The sequence below is a fragment of the Balearica regulorum genome, chromosome 1, assembly GCF_011004875.1.
Source record: "Balearica regulorum gibbericeps isolate bBalReg1 chromosome 1, bBalReg1.pri, whole genome shotgun sequence".
NCBI lineage: Eukaryota > Metazoa > Chordata > Aves > Gruiformes > Gruidae > Balearica > Balearica regulorum.
Genome location: NC_046184.1, coordinates 201,506,191 through 201,519,728, shown reverse-complemented (window position 1 = coordinate 201,519,728; position 13,538 = coordinate 201,506,191).

Genomic DNA, 13,538 nt, shown 5'->3' with positions numbered 1-13,538 from the left:
GCTGGGAAGGGCGGGCAGGGCGCTCCGCTCTCCTCCCCGCGCTTTGGAGCCGGGCGAAGGGGGGAGCGGGCGGACGGGCCGATATCCCCGCACGGCTCCGCGGGGAGCGGCGGTGTCCGCGCAGGGGCTGGGGGCGCCCCGGGGCCCTCCCGGTGCTGCCGCCCCGGCCCCGACCCCGGCTCCGCGCCGCCGCCCGGGCCGCGGCCGTGCTGGACAGCTCCCTGCGCCGGGGCAGGCTGCGGCCGCCGCGGTCGGGGCGGGCGGCGGGGGAAGTCGGTCCTCGTTCCCCTGCCAGTCCCTTTACCGGGAAGGAACTTTTCTGAATGGCAATCGGGAAGCTGAGGCTTAGGGAAGCAATCCTTTTTAAAAGCTGGGAAGGGTAGATGCTGCCATCAGTTTGCAGAGGCAAAAGTTCTTCTGGTCTTTGTGCAAGCACTGCTCCCACCAACGTTGCGGGTCGCGTCCAAAAAAGGAAAGAGGAAAGTAAATTCCTTCCCCTGTAGCAGCCCTGTGCTACAGCCTTGCAGAAGGAGAAAGGAGGGGAGTGGGGGACACAAAGCAGAGGAGCTTCGATACAGGATGACACCCCTGAAGACAATGCAGGGTGTCTCCTTCCCAACTGTCCCTACCCGTGCAGTCAGTTTAAAGACACCTTGAGAGTTTCATGGCAATAGTGATAACCCCACGTAGTCCTTCTCAGCATAAAGGCTACAAGGAAATGTGATGTCAGCCGTAGTGGTTCTTCCTACCATCAAGGAAGACAGCTTGTCATCACTTTATCTTTGTTCAAGCAAAACTTACTTTAAAAGGCAACGATTTTAAGATAGTTTTTACTCTACCTTTCCCCTGTATTATGACATACGTTTTACAACATTATCCTGTTAAATGTCTGAGTGCAGCCTAAGCAAGAACTCACTGGAGAGACTGGAAAGATTTCCACAGGTATGAAGGAGCTTTTGAGCATGGCCCTAGGCAGCACAAACCGTGTGTCTGCGTTCAGAAGGGGCACAGGTCTGTGGCTGAGCACGCTGCTTTTAAACTAGGGCACGACAGCCCTTGCCAGGGCATTTCTTTCAATGTCATCATCACTGTTTCTCTTGGCTCACTCAGTTTCTATTTCTTTTTTTTTTTTCTTCCTATAGAAATACATATGGAGTAAGAGAAGCAACGAAGCTCTCTTTGTCAGCCATACTTTTTCAATTTCTGGGGCTTGAAGCCTGTGGCTTGAAAGGCTGTATAATAAAGCTGGTGTGGTCTGTACTGCCTTCTGTTGCCTTATTAAATATTACACTTGGGATGCAGAGACTCTCTTTCTGCAGTCCTGGTGATGCCCTCAGCAGCCCTAGGACAGGAATCAGACATGACTTCACCTGAAAGTTAATTCACGCATGAACCTCCAGATCTCTTGTCCTCCTGTCTTTCCTCTTCTAGGGTATATCAAAATTCATCAGTACCTGAGTGCAGAGAGACGAGACAGTTACTCTGCCTTTCCCTTCTTCCCTCTAAAGAAATCCTCATTTTAACAGATTCTCTGAGACCTGCTGCACGAGCCCCTGCCTGCCCTCAGGCCAAGCTCCTGCCATTGAGGTGATTCAGGAATTAAGGGGTCTGGAAGGTGTCCTTCGGTGCTAAACACTATCCCTACCACAGGGTACTCTGTGTTAAGATGTTAACTTTCTTCATGTGCTTCAGTTTCCCCTAAACTTATTCCTTCTCATAGACCATATCAAACGGTCCTCAGTGAAGCAAACTTCCACTGGTTCCCTGGCTGATGCAGTGACAGTGACAACTGGGTAAGAGCCACATAGTTTAGCGTTGAAAATGCAAATACATATTTATAAGTCTAAACTGTTAAAATACCGAAGTGTCAGCTGCTTCCATGTGCAGTACTTCAGCTGTAGGGTAAGCAACTTGCTTGTGGGCATATTTGCATTTTATTCAGCACTAGGGAAAAATGGTTTCAAGATGACAAAACTGACACTTTTTAAGTCTTAAGTTTCCTCTTTTTCTTAAAGTTTAAAGCAGCACTTCCCAATGCAACTTAGCATTTGACAGCACTCTTGAGTTACCCTTGCAGCATTAAAAAATACTTTCTTCATACCTCTCATGGCCGTATTTGTTTTATGTCTTTAGTGTGGTGACCCCGAAATGGGAAGGGAAATTCTTTGCTTCAGTGACTGTTCCTGAGGTTGGGATTATTATAACTGAATGCACTCATATACCAAACCAACTCTTCTCGAGAATGTAAAAGACATTTTCCTTCAGCATCTAGACAGTGAAGTTCACCACTCAGAGTAAAAAATGCAATTAGGGCTTCAAGTCTTCTATTGCTGCAGCTGAAACAGTGCTTTGAGTAAACCCATAGTCAGTGTCACTACTCACTGGCTATTCCGCTCAGCTACAACCCTTAAAACTTGTGGATGCAAGCCTGATACCTGCCTGGTCCGGTTACAAAGATGTCGGTAGTTTGCATACTGCAACTCTGTTTGGGATTTATGATATAAAATACGTGGAATTGGATGGAGGCACCAGCTGGAAAAGTACCGAAGACCATCACGAGATGCCTTGAACTAAGTAGAAATGGACATCAAAAGATCCAAGCTGATGCAGGTCCTGGAGATGAGTCTGGTGAGGCCAACAAGCCATTCAGTCCCTGGTTAATTATTCTCATTTTATTCCTCCTGATCCAGATACAACCTTGGCAAAAGCTAAATACCACAGAGGGTTGCTTCATCTGACAGTCAAATGCCTCTGACAGCACATAGACATAGACAGTTACAGCACATAAGAGAACAACAAATGTTCTTCTTTTATACATGTCTCATCAGCCCAAATTTGCAGTTGGCACATTATTGGATGAATAGCAGAAGTGTCTGTAAAATGTATAAGGTTCACCAAAATAGTGCCTGTGTAGCTTTTCTATCATACTACAACAGGGTGCAGTGTATGTGTCCCACACGTATTGCAGACAGTTCAGAGAAAAATATGAATATTTTTAATTCTTTTACAATCTCTAATGTATAATCACTCTGCTAACAAAATTATACTGAAATGCACAAATGTTTTATAAATTTTTATAATTTTCCAAGTTTTTGTCTCAGTTCTAGTAAGCAAAACCCACAATACCGAGTTCAGCCCTGACAGAAAATGCATGGTCTTTAATTTCCACTAATTACAACATGTTACTTTATTGTTATTTATTCATTATTTTTATCTATTTGTTATTAACTAAGCACTGATCAGACATTATATGCTGGAGTTTTTATGTTATTATTTTTATTTACAAATGCTGTTTTTCTGCAGCTCACAGAGCCTTGGAAGACTCAAATAACAAAAACAATTTCATCATAGTCCATTGCATTATCCTATCTGCATTTGTTGCGAAAATGTTAGTCGCAGAGCTGCCGGAAGAAACTATTTGAATTAATCCCACTTAGGGATTAGTCACATATATCACATATATATTTCATATCATTTCACCTATTACATTTTTTTTTTATAATGATCTCTTTAGAATACTGCTGAACCTGTAAGTACTTAATTTTTCTTTAATAGAAAAGATAGTTGTCCCGAGATCAATGTTTCCCACAGAGAAAGTAAACATCTGTTTTGCAAGGCATTTCTAAAGCAGCAGGAGACCATTATGCTGTGACAACATTCTATTACAATTACTTTATTGCAGTCAGGCAAAATGAGTGATGTGTAGCAAATTTATTCTTTTTTCACATTCTGCCAAACCTTCCTGTTCTTTATCCAATGACTTCCATCTGGAGTATTGCCTGAAAGGATGGCTGGGGCATTCTGCCATTTGTCATTAATGATCTGTTGAATTACGATTGGCTTAAAGAACAGATCAATTTTATGTTTCAACTACTCAGAAATAAAGTTTATGTGCAAGATACAGCAGATTCACATTGGCCAAAGTTGATGTTCTAGTAATCAGGTTATGTTTGAGTCCATCATGCTGCATGGTGTATTACTAAAGGAGTAATGAATCTATTTTCCGCTGTGAGATGAGATATTACATAATGAGAGCAGCAGAATCTGAGTCTTAATGCTCATAAAATGTCTTTAATCTGAGACCGTCGGCACACTTTTAAGAGTCTTGTTCTCGTGAATGAGAAAAGGAAAACACTGGTGACTGATATCATGAGTCTCACACTACACAGCAGATCAATAGCAGAATCAGGAATTCCTTGTTGCCTAATCTAACTTCAAGACAACTTTATTCAGAATCAATTGACTTGAAACATGAATGGCCAGCACCAGATCCATTCGTAATTTCAGGAATTTCACTATACCAGCTTGCCAAAGAAAGATCAAAACAAGATGTCAAGGCTGTGTAAGGAGATGTTATATTGACATCATCACTATTTCACACACACATACACACACACCCCAAAAAAAAAAAAAAAAAAAAAAAAAAGGAGGAAGCTGCTGCGGGAGTGAAAAAAAATAAGAATGCCCAAATAACAGTGATTTCACTCAGATGATTAGGTCAAACTGAGATTGCAAATGTCAGGGAGAACTCTGATGGCATACAGCTTCAATTAATTGTCTCGAAGGAACATACAGCTGGCTAAACATTCAGACTTAAAAATGTATAAATTGTAAAAGAAAAAATATAGCACAGCATTCAGAACTTCTTATGTCCATTTGCCTTGAACAGAGAGACAGATTTACTGAATTCAACACCGGATGAGGTAAATTGAACATTTTCTTGATCAGCACTTCTTCTGTGTCCTGAGTATTTTACGTTGAGGACAGCAGGTAACAGAGGCCCTGTGAGTTCTGCCTCAGAGTTACCTATACACCCACACACCTATACACCCCATCTGAATTCCCTGCACTCTTCATATATCACGAGAATCCAAGATGGCAAGGACTTTCAGAGCTTCTTGTGTCCTGGACAGAGGCTGAATTAAACCAGGACCTTCGCACTTTCTGAAATGGCTGCTAGGACTGCCTCATCTCCTGAGGGAAGGCAGAGCTGATGCCCATGAGGCAGGGTGCCCCTCATGTCCCAGTGCCCTGGCTTGCTTGTAGAAATTCCCCTTGGTGGTCTCTCTCATGGCACATAATAGTTTCCAGGCAGCCCTGTGGTGTTCACTGGGCTGGGGATGGGCCAGGGAAGCACAGAGCAGCTCTGGAAGCAAAGGCGAGGAGTTAGCAGGTAAGTCCTGGGAAAATTAGGGTAGTCACAAAGTACTGACCAGGTTTTACCAGGGTTGAACTTGACCTGATGGAGGAGTAGTTTGCCGAGGCAAGCAGTGCTGCACAGCATCTGGGAGACGACCAGCCTGCAGCAGAGCTTGTACGAGGAGGTTTTTCTTGACTAGCTCATCCAGGAGCTTGCTGGGAGCGTGACAGAAATTTCTACCAAAGGAGGCCAAGCAAGTGTATGTAGTACATAGTGTTGTACTGCCTCTTCTTCAGTGTCATCTCAGCAAGCTGGTCCTTTCCACAAACATTACACTTTTATTACAGTTCATCTCTTCACAAATTGACACCTTCCACTAGATATTTTCCAATTTAAAAATTCCAAAATGTAAATCATTGTCATTAACGTACTCTTAACAACTGGCCTAAGATTAACTCACACTGGCATCTTGTCCAATTAGATTACCTTTTTCTTTTTTATCTTAATGACAGGAAATCCCACAATATTTTACCCCGACTTGTTTAAAAGTGAGAACTCATATCACATAATGAGTGGGAACACTTTGTCTTGGAAGCTTCTTTGCACCCTATAATGGATGAACTGATTAACAAATTGTCTGCAACTGTTTGTTCCTGTGAAGCACAAAAAGGAAAAAAGATTTACTTACATATAGTTTCAGGACCAAAAGAGAAAGAGTGAAAATATGCTCATACCTATGGATGTAGATAATAAGAAACCATTAAGATAGTACCTGAGAAAATAAAAAATATGTACAATATCTACCTACAGGACATTATTCACTGAACACAGTCAGCCAAAATGTTGTCCAAATGAAAGATCTTATTGAGCTTCTAGATAAAATCTATTATAATAAAATCTACTCTGTTTCACCCAGAGATGGCAAATAATCCTGTTGTGAAAGCAATTTCTGCAAGCAGGAAAATGTAATGTACATAGCTGTCTATAATGTTGGTAGGACTGTCTTGGCCTCTTACACTAGATGTATCTCCAAAGTGAACTTCAGTCTGTCTCTGCTTAGTAGTGCATAGCGGTTTTGGATACTTTGTAGTGGTCAGGAACCTTTCCAGATGTTCAGCTTTCTAACTTGCTGATGTTGTGGCTACTTATGTAAAAAGAATCCTAATATTCTAGAGAAACTTTTACAAGAGTTGCAAAATATGGTGACTTAAGTTTTAGCATCAGTTCAGAATCCACTTTTCTGTTCCTTCCATTCTTTTCTTGCATCTTTTGTCCTTGAAAATATAATTGCTCTTTTTACCTCATTTTTCACTTTCTCTTGGCTCCTTAGAACAAGGCTACAGGTAAATACCAAGGTAAATTGTTTTCTTGTCATTTCATTCCTGTCACTTTGTTTTGGTGAAGGAATACAACTTTCAAATATGAGCACTTGTGCTACTCAGAGCACTGTCACTCTTGCTGACGTTACATAGCATCAGGATACCACAATTTCATATTACAAGGTTTCTTTGCAAGACAGATCATCAGTTCCCAGAGTAATATTTCTATGCAGAGACTAGTGTGAATGCTAATGGGAAAGCTGTGCACTGAGAGTGTTTAAATAAATATATTTTATAATAGTAACACAACTGGAAACATATATATATGCATGTATGTATATATAAAAGTAATTTTGGCTTCAGAATTTGAGTTGGACCCTGTCTAAAATGTTCTGTTGGGGGGAAGGAGACAAAAAAAAAGGAAAATATAGGGGGAAAAGCCCAATTCTTTTCTCTATGAAAAACTCCTAATTGATTCTCAAGTTCTCTTTCATGTCAACATATTTTATGCAAAAAAGTCTGACGAAGGTAGGTTACTGTGAGGGAATCACACATCTGGGAGGGGTTGCAATGTGCTGTCTATAGCATCAATATTTCACTTTTGTAGCATGTTTCACTCCAAAATTCTCAAGGCAGTTTGCAAGCAATTACAGAGCAAATGTCTGTAATGTGAATAAGCTTGAAGAAACAACCGCAGATTCACGCTGGATTTAAAAGTACTGTGGGCCAAATCCAGTACTTTTTATCCCTACTGATACTGGCTGCGGTGCTCAGCACCTTGCAGGAAGTCCTCAGGACTTCTCTGAATCAGGGCCTGTGTGAATAAGTCTCAAAATCTTTTACAAGAAAAAAAAAATCCACAGGCAAGGTACATACTGCTATAATAGGATTTTAACTGCTTGTAGCAATGCAAAAATAAATTCTAGCTACCAACAACATTTGCTGCTAAAGGAATAATGTTTTAAAAAACTGGTCTCTTTAGATAAATAAAACAGACGTGCAAAGTATGTTTACAGAAAAGTACCATTAAGAGCCTCAGACAATGGAACCGAGTCTTAAGAGAATGGTATTTAACATTTTGCAATTAAAGCCAATAGGTAAACCAGATGTTTTGAATATTTCTCTTAAAAAGACAAGGTAGATCTAAGCTCTCACTGCAGTGGTGCAGCCAAGTGCCTGGTTTGCAAAGAGAATGAACACTGCAGTTCAGGCCACTAGTAAAGTTTTCTATAAAACCGGTTTTTCACTTCATTCTTCAATAATAAGATTCAGCTAAAGCTGATTCAGCTTCCACAGAAGTGAAAAATACCTTCTGTAAAGCAATGAGAATTTGATTCCAAAAAGGTGAAAAGCTACTATAGTTGGTTTGAACTACTTTTAGTACTAATCTGTGCACAATACAAAGCTCCTGTAAAATTTTGTGCCCCGTTTTTACCATGAAGTGAAATGTATGCCTGCTGTATCTTCTCAAACTGACCACACTTTTATTCATGCACGTGCTTTGTCTTCAAATAGTGTCATATTTGCCATCCACTGACAATAGTTTAATGCTTTACATGACTCAACACGAACAAGGTGTCAGAAATGTTAAAAAGCAATTTCTTTGTTGGTTGGATACAAATGCAATGCAATGCAAATGCATTGCAGCGGAAAGGAGCAGGTTAACACTGAAAACATCCGTACTACCTCAAATGCTGAACACTGCCCCAGATTTTGAGACGCACCTTGAACTCATTGCAGGTGAAAAGTAGGGAAAAGTTCACAGTATTGCAGTGTTAACCTATGCAGTTCATTGTCTAGCAGAAATTAATTTGTGCTTAGCACAAAAGCATTAAAATGGCTTAATGCGGACGAGATTTGAAAATGAAAGAGAAAAATGTGAAACCACATTAAGACAAATTATAGACACATGAAAAAGAAACCCTGATTTTATTGCCATTGGTATGAAAATCAAGAACCTGAGTTGTTCCAAAACTAGTATAACCAACAAGTTCCTAAATAAATAACTTTTTAAAATAAATCCAGGAGTAAGTAACGGAAGCACTGTGCTACTCTCTGTGGTAGCTTCCTCCCTGTCCAGTGCTGCCAGTAATTCTGAAACATTTCAAGTTTCAAAATTCTTTGTTCTCTTCTTCCTTCCCATCCTCTCCTGTTCTGTTCAGCTCCCTCTTATTTATAAAAAAAAAGTCAACATATAGCTCATTACATATTGAAGACAGTAACATTTTGACTCAAGCAGACTTGTATAAGTGTAAAGATATATAAAACAGAAACAAAAGCTCTTATTCTCCTATTGGAAAGGCAAGTGTACCTGTTATTATCAAGCAAAGCAATTTCATGATAATCTGAACACCTGAGAGATATCTGGGAAGAGAAGAATTTTCAGGGTAATTAGGTTTTAAATAGTTTAAAAGGTCTTGTGAGGGGTCTCTGTACTGAGCAAAGTTTCAGCTTTGTTAGAACAGAAATATGGGTGTTAGGCAGAGAGACAGATTTGATGTTTCAAGGGGCAAATTAGAAATGAATAGGTAAAGGTTTCAAATATAGATATATGATTTATCAAAGGAGAAAGTTCTGCCCATTAAAACTTGCCAATCTCAAGTTAACTTCTCATGTCTTCTTTGGATTTTATTGAAAGATGCCAGATTCTGACTTTCATGAAACAAGAAGTTATTCCAAAGAAATGTCTGCTTCCTGTAAGCAATCCATCGTGTTTTATGGGCCTGACCAGAAGCTGAGTAGCTGTTTATAATTCCACATTAAGGAATTTAGCGGTAAAAAACTTAACTTTGGTAGCAAATTCTAGGAAATAACTGGGTCAGAATAAACTTCGATAAACATTACGACTCTTACAGTCTTCCTTAATTTTCTTAGACTTAAAAAGAGAACTTGACTTAGAAAGGGCCACAAGATCTGTGTTCTTCATTTCTTCTTCTGAAATATTTTGGGTTCTTTTACTGTTAATGAGAGGGCAATGTGCATAATGCATGCATAAGACTCTGCATTGTAGACAGCACTAATAGTAGAGTTTTATTATTTTAGAGGATTGGAATTTATGAGGTTTGAGTGCTTTTTTTCTGAGTAAGAAAGCAAAGATGACTAACAGAAGGAAAATCGGGCTCTACTGGGAACAGCTGAACCATAAACATGAAAAAAACAGGATTTTAAAAGGTGAGGTGATAAACATCTTAATGCTATGGAGGTTTTGTATAATCTTGGTGGAAATGAGAAGAGTAACAAGCCAACTATGCTTACAAGAAAAAGGTCAGAGGCAGCAATATTCATCTTCAGTCCTGGAGAAATGAGTAGGGTTGGTGGAGAGAGGAGATCCCACTCCTGATACGTCAGGGAGCACCACTGCTCACCTCAGCATCACAGCCCAGGGCTGGGGATACAGTCTGGAGCCAGGTCTCAGCAGGAGAGGTAGAGCTTTCCTGCTTTCATGGGGCTCCTGGGATGCAAGCCCACCCATGCCTGCCCCAGCACTCAGCACCTTCCAACCACCCACCCAGCACCCTTACAGCTGCTGCAGCCCCCAGATGTCCTGCTGGATGGTTCATCACTGCCGCCCTGGGGGAGGTAGCAAAAAACATCAGGATTTCTGCCCATCCCCACTCAGCAGCTTTTCTTCATCTTTGTGGCTATCAAGTGATTTCACACCCTGTACTTTGTACACCTCTCCTAGGAGGGCTGCCCACCAATGTGAGACCCATGGCCTTCATGTCTGTATAGGAGGATCCCGTAGCGAGAGCATTACGAATTTCAACAGAAAAGAACCTCAGAACACAACAGAACAGACCTCACCTATCCTTCCAAGAAGAGATAGAGATTGACAGTTACGTTAGTGAAATGTCCCTGTGCTGGCTGGGGGAGCCACAGCTGTGGCACACCCTGGGGATCCTATGAAATACATTCCCACTAAATCCCCTTCCCTTTCCTGTGTCCCCTGCCCTCCCTTATTTAGCACACAGACAAGAGTGCTTGGCAGAGAGGAAAAGGACAGCATAAGGTGCAATGTGGCCCATACCCATAAAGTTTAAAAGCATATGGCCCCTCTATGCAGAAAAGCAGCTAAAATCTAGGTCCAGAGACAACTTCCAGGGGTTTCAGCAAGGCCAGGAGGTAACTACATCAGTCAGATCAACAAAGGGGAAATCCAGAAACATACCTAAACTATAGCCGCTGTAAAAATGCAAGAGTAAAATGTGTTGTTCTACATCACATATGAGAATATTGACATTATCAACCGAACATACCAAGCAGCTCTTCCCTGGAATACATTTGTCTGAATGCAGTACATTTAGTGTAATGCAAAGAACTCACTGAGGTTCTGAACGGTTTAAGCTTTTATTTTTACAATGCATATTTCCATCCCTCCTGGCTGTGAAGATAACCTTGAAACCTGACCAGCACAGGAGTTTCAAGAGTATGAACTCTCCTGCTTCCCATTATTCCTACAGCCATACTACCTATTTTATTGAAAACAATTTCAGGAAATAAAACAAGACAGGACTGGAAATTGCTGCAGAGAAAAGGAAGAGACATAGAAAGACAGGGAAGAGAAAAGAGAAACAGAAAATGAAGATACAGAAGGCAGAGATTAAATGGGCAGAAACAGAGCAGTCATTGGTGTGAGCATATTGCCCCAAACCCACTCATTACTGTAATGTGAGGGTCTGAGCCAATAATAAGTAAAGATAAAACCTAAACATCCACTGATTCATTTGGCCAAAAGCAAAAACCTGCAATGTAGGCAGTTACCTTTCAGCTAGTACCTTCTCTGCTCTTTACAGTCAATGCACAGAAATAGGCACTTCTTGGGGGGGAGAACGGAATCATTTAATCCTAAAATAGATGGCTACAAATAGGTCAAGTGAATCACTTCTTGAAAATACCTACTTCTCTCAATCGACTCTGAAAGGACTCTAGGGTCACTTGTTTCATTGTAAATGCTTATATCATAGATAGCCATAATTAGATGAGATGATCCTACCCCCAACCACTATGCAAAGACAAGATCCTTCTCTTCATCTTTATATATATCCCTTATGAAGACAGTGAGAGCTCCTCTGTGGATTCTCATTGCAGATCATAGACTGGATTTTGGTCCCCTTTACCAAATAGATTGTATTAACTATGTTTATTAGGTGATACAAAGTTATATTTACTGCAGTCAGATACTAAAGTAGAATCTGAAAAATTCATATAATGCCTGAGAAGATGTTACAGATCAATGCAAATATAACTACCCGAGCCTCCATAATTCACCTATAATGAGTTTAATGTAAGCACTACAAATGCATAGAATTATTGTGAGATATTGAGAGAGGATAAGATTTGAGGCACAATCCTTTAAAAAATCTCTATATAAGTGAAAACAATGACATTTTTGAAGAATATCAAATATTAAAAAATATTTCAACCATTGCTGGATATTGAATTTTAACAGCGACAAGCGAACATAGAGACTGGTGAACAGTACAAAAGGGAAGGCTGCCGGGGTGCTCCCACGCTCGGCCACAGTTTGTCCTTACTGAAGTGTCAGGTACCCAAACAGCAGCAGCCCCACTCTTTTCTAGTTCTGACAACTACTGGGGAGATAAAAGTTTTGTCCAAATATTACCACTTGGTAATGACAATACTGCCCATTGTTTAAAGCAGATCAGTAACTGATCTGAGGCTGCTTTGTCATTAGATAATAAATGGTGGGAGCAGAATCTCTGGAGCAAAATATCACCATCACCATTCAGCCTCGCCAGCCCAAGGTCCACACAGCTTGTTTTGGAAAGGTCAGGGTGCCACAGCCAGCTACCGGGGGAAGATTTTTCACTCCCTTCTGCTGATTTCATGTGCTTTGAAAGAATACAGCGCAAGTTCCTTCCTGTGGTGAAAAGGAGCTCTCGAGGAGTCTGAGACCTCCACATCGCACTGCTGCCGCTGCCCCTTACAGCTACCCAGGGCAGGTGGGCAGGAGGATGGATAGCCACCAGGAGCTGAGCTCGGCCAGACTCCCACTGCGGTGCACGCACAGGGAGCACTGGGGACAGCCAGCTGAGCCTGGGATAGCCACCAGCCCTGTCACCTCCACCACAACCTGGCAAAACAGGTCATTCCTCAGTGTCCCGTCATCTTCCTCTTCTCCCAGGTGGCCCCACAGAGCTCTCTGGAGTGGAGATGCTCTTTGCTAGGTTTTCCCCTAAGCTGAGAAAGAGCCATTTACTCTTTTATCCTGGTGACACAGGGTATATCAGGTAATATCAAGTAAGGATACAAGCAAAGGACCAGCAGACAAAGAAAGGGAAGAAAAGGTTCTCCTTTCGCTTTCTTCAGCACAGGTAGATGCCAGCAGCTGAGCTGAGGTGCCGCATCAGGGAACAGCACTCATCCTTGGCTCACGTTAACCTTCCTGCCAGGTATTTCCCTCAGACAAAGGAGCCCTCGTGGAGCTGCAGAAAAAGAGAAACAGCTGAAGAAGCAAGTCTTGATTCTGCAGCAGCCAGTGGGAACAAGGGAATACTTACGGACAAGGAAAAGCAGGGTTTGTAAGCAAAAGGACAAAATCTGACTATGGGACTATTTGGCTGCATGACAAATTGTATAAGATTAAATCAATGGAGATGAGTGGCAGGAGAAGGAGAAAAAGAGAATAAGAACCTCTAGGAAATAGAAGTGCTATTCCTCAGGAGGAAAGAAGAGTCTTAGTTTCCAAACCAGTGGCAGGGAAGAATCAGAAATAAAACCACAGCCACTGATTGATGGTAATGCTTTTATTTCCACAGAGCTTCAAGGGAACTGGAAGGGGGAAATATATTTTCCTGGTTTTTTTCCTATCAGTTTCTTTTAGGGTATCTATTGCTATTCCTGTCCTTGTGCCAGATAAGGTTCCCAACCAAGGCTTTAGTGCCTTGGTACTTTATTGCATCGTCACACTTAGAATGACATAAGCACATGACACAAAGCTTTTCTGCTCTAAAGTCATTACATTTTGGGCCACCTCAGATATAAGCTTGATCAGAAATTTATCCAAAGCAAAGATTCCCATGGATTTTAATGGTCTTCGGGATCAAACTCCATGTGTA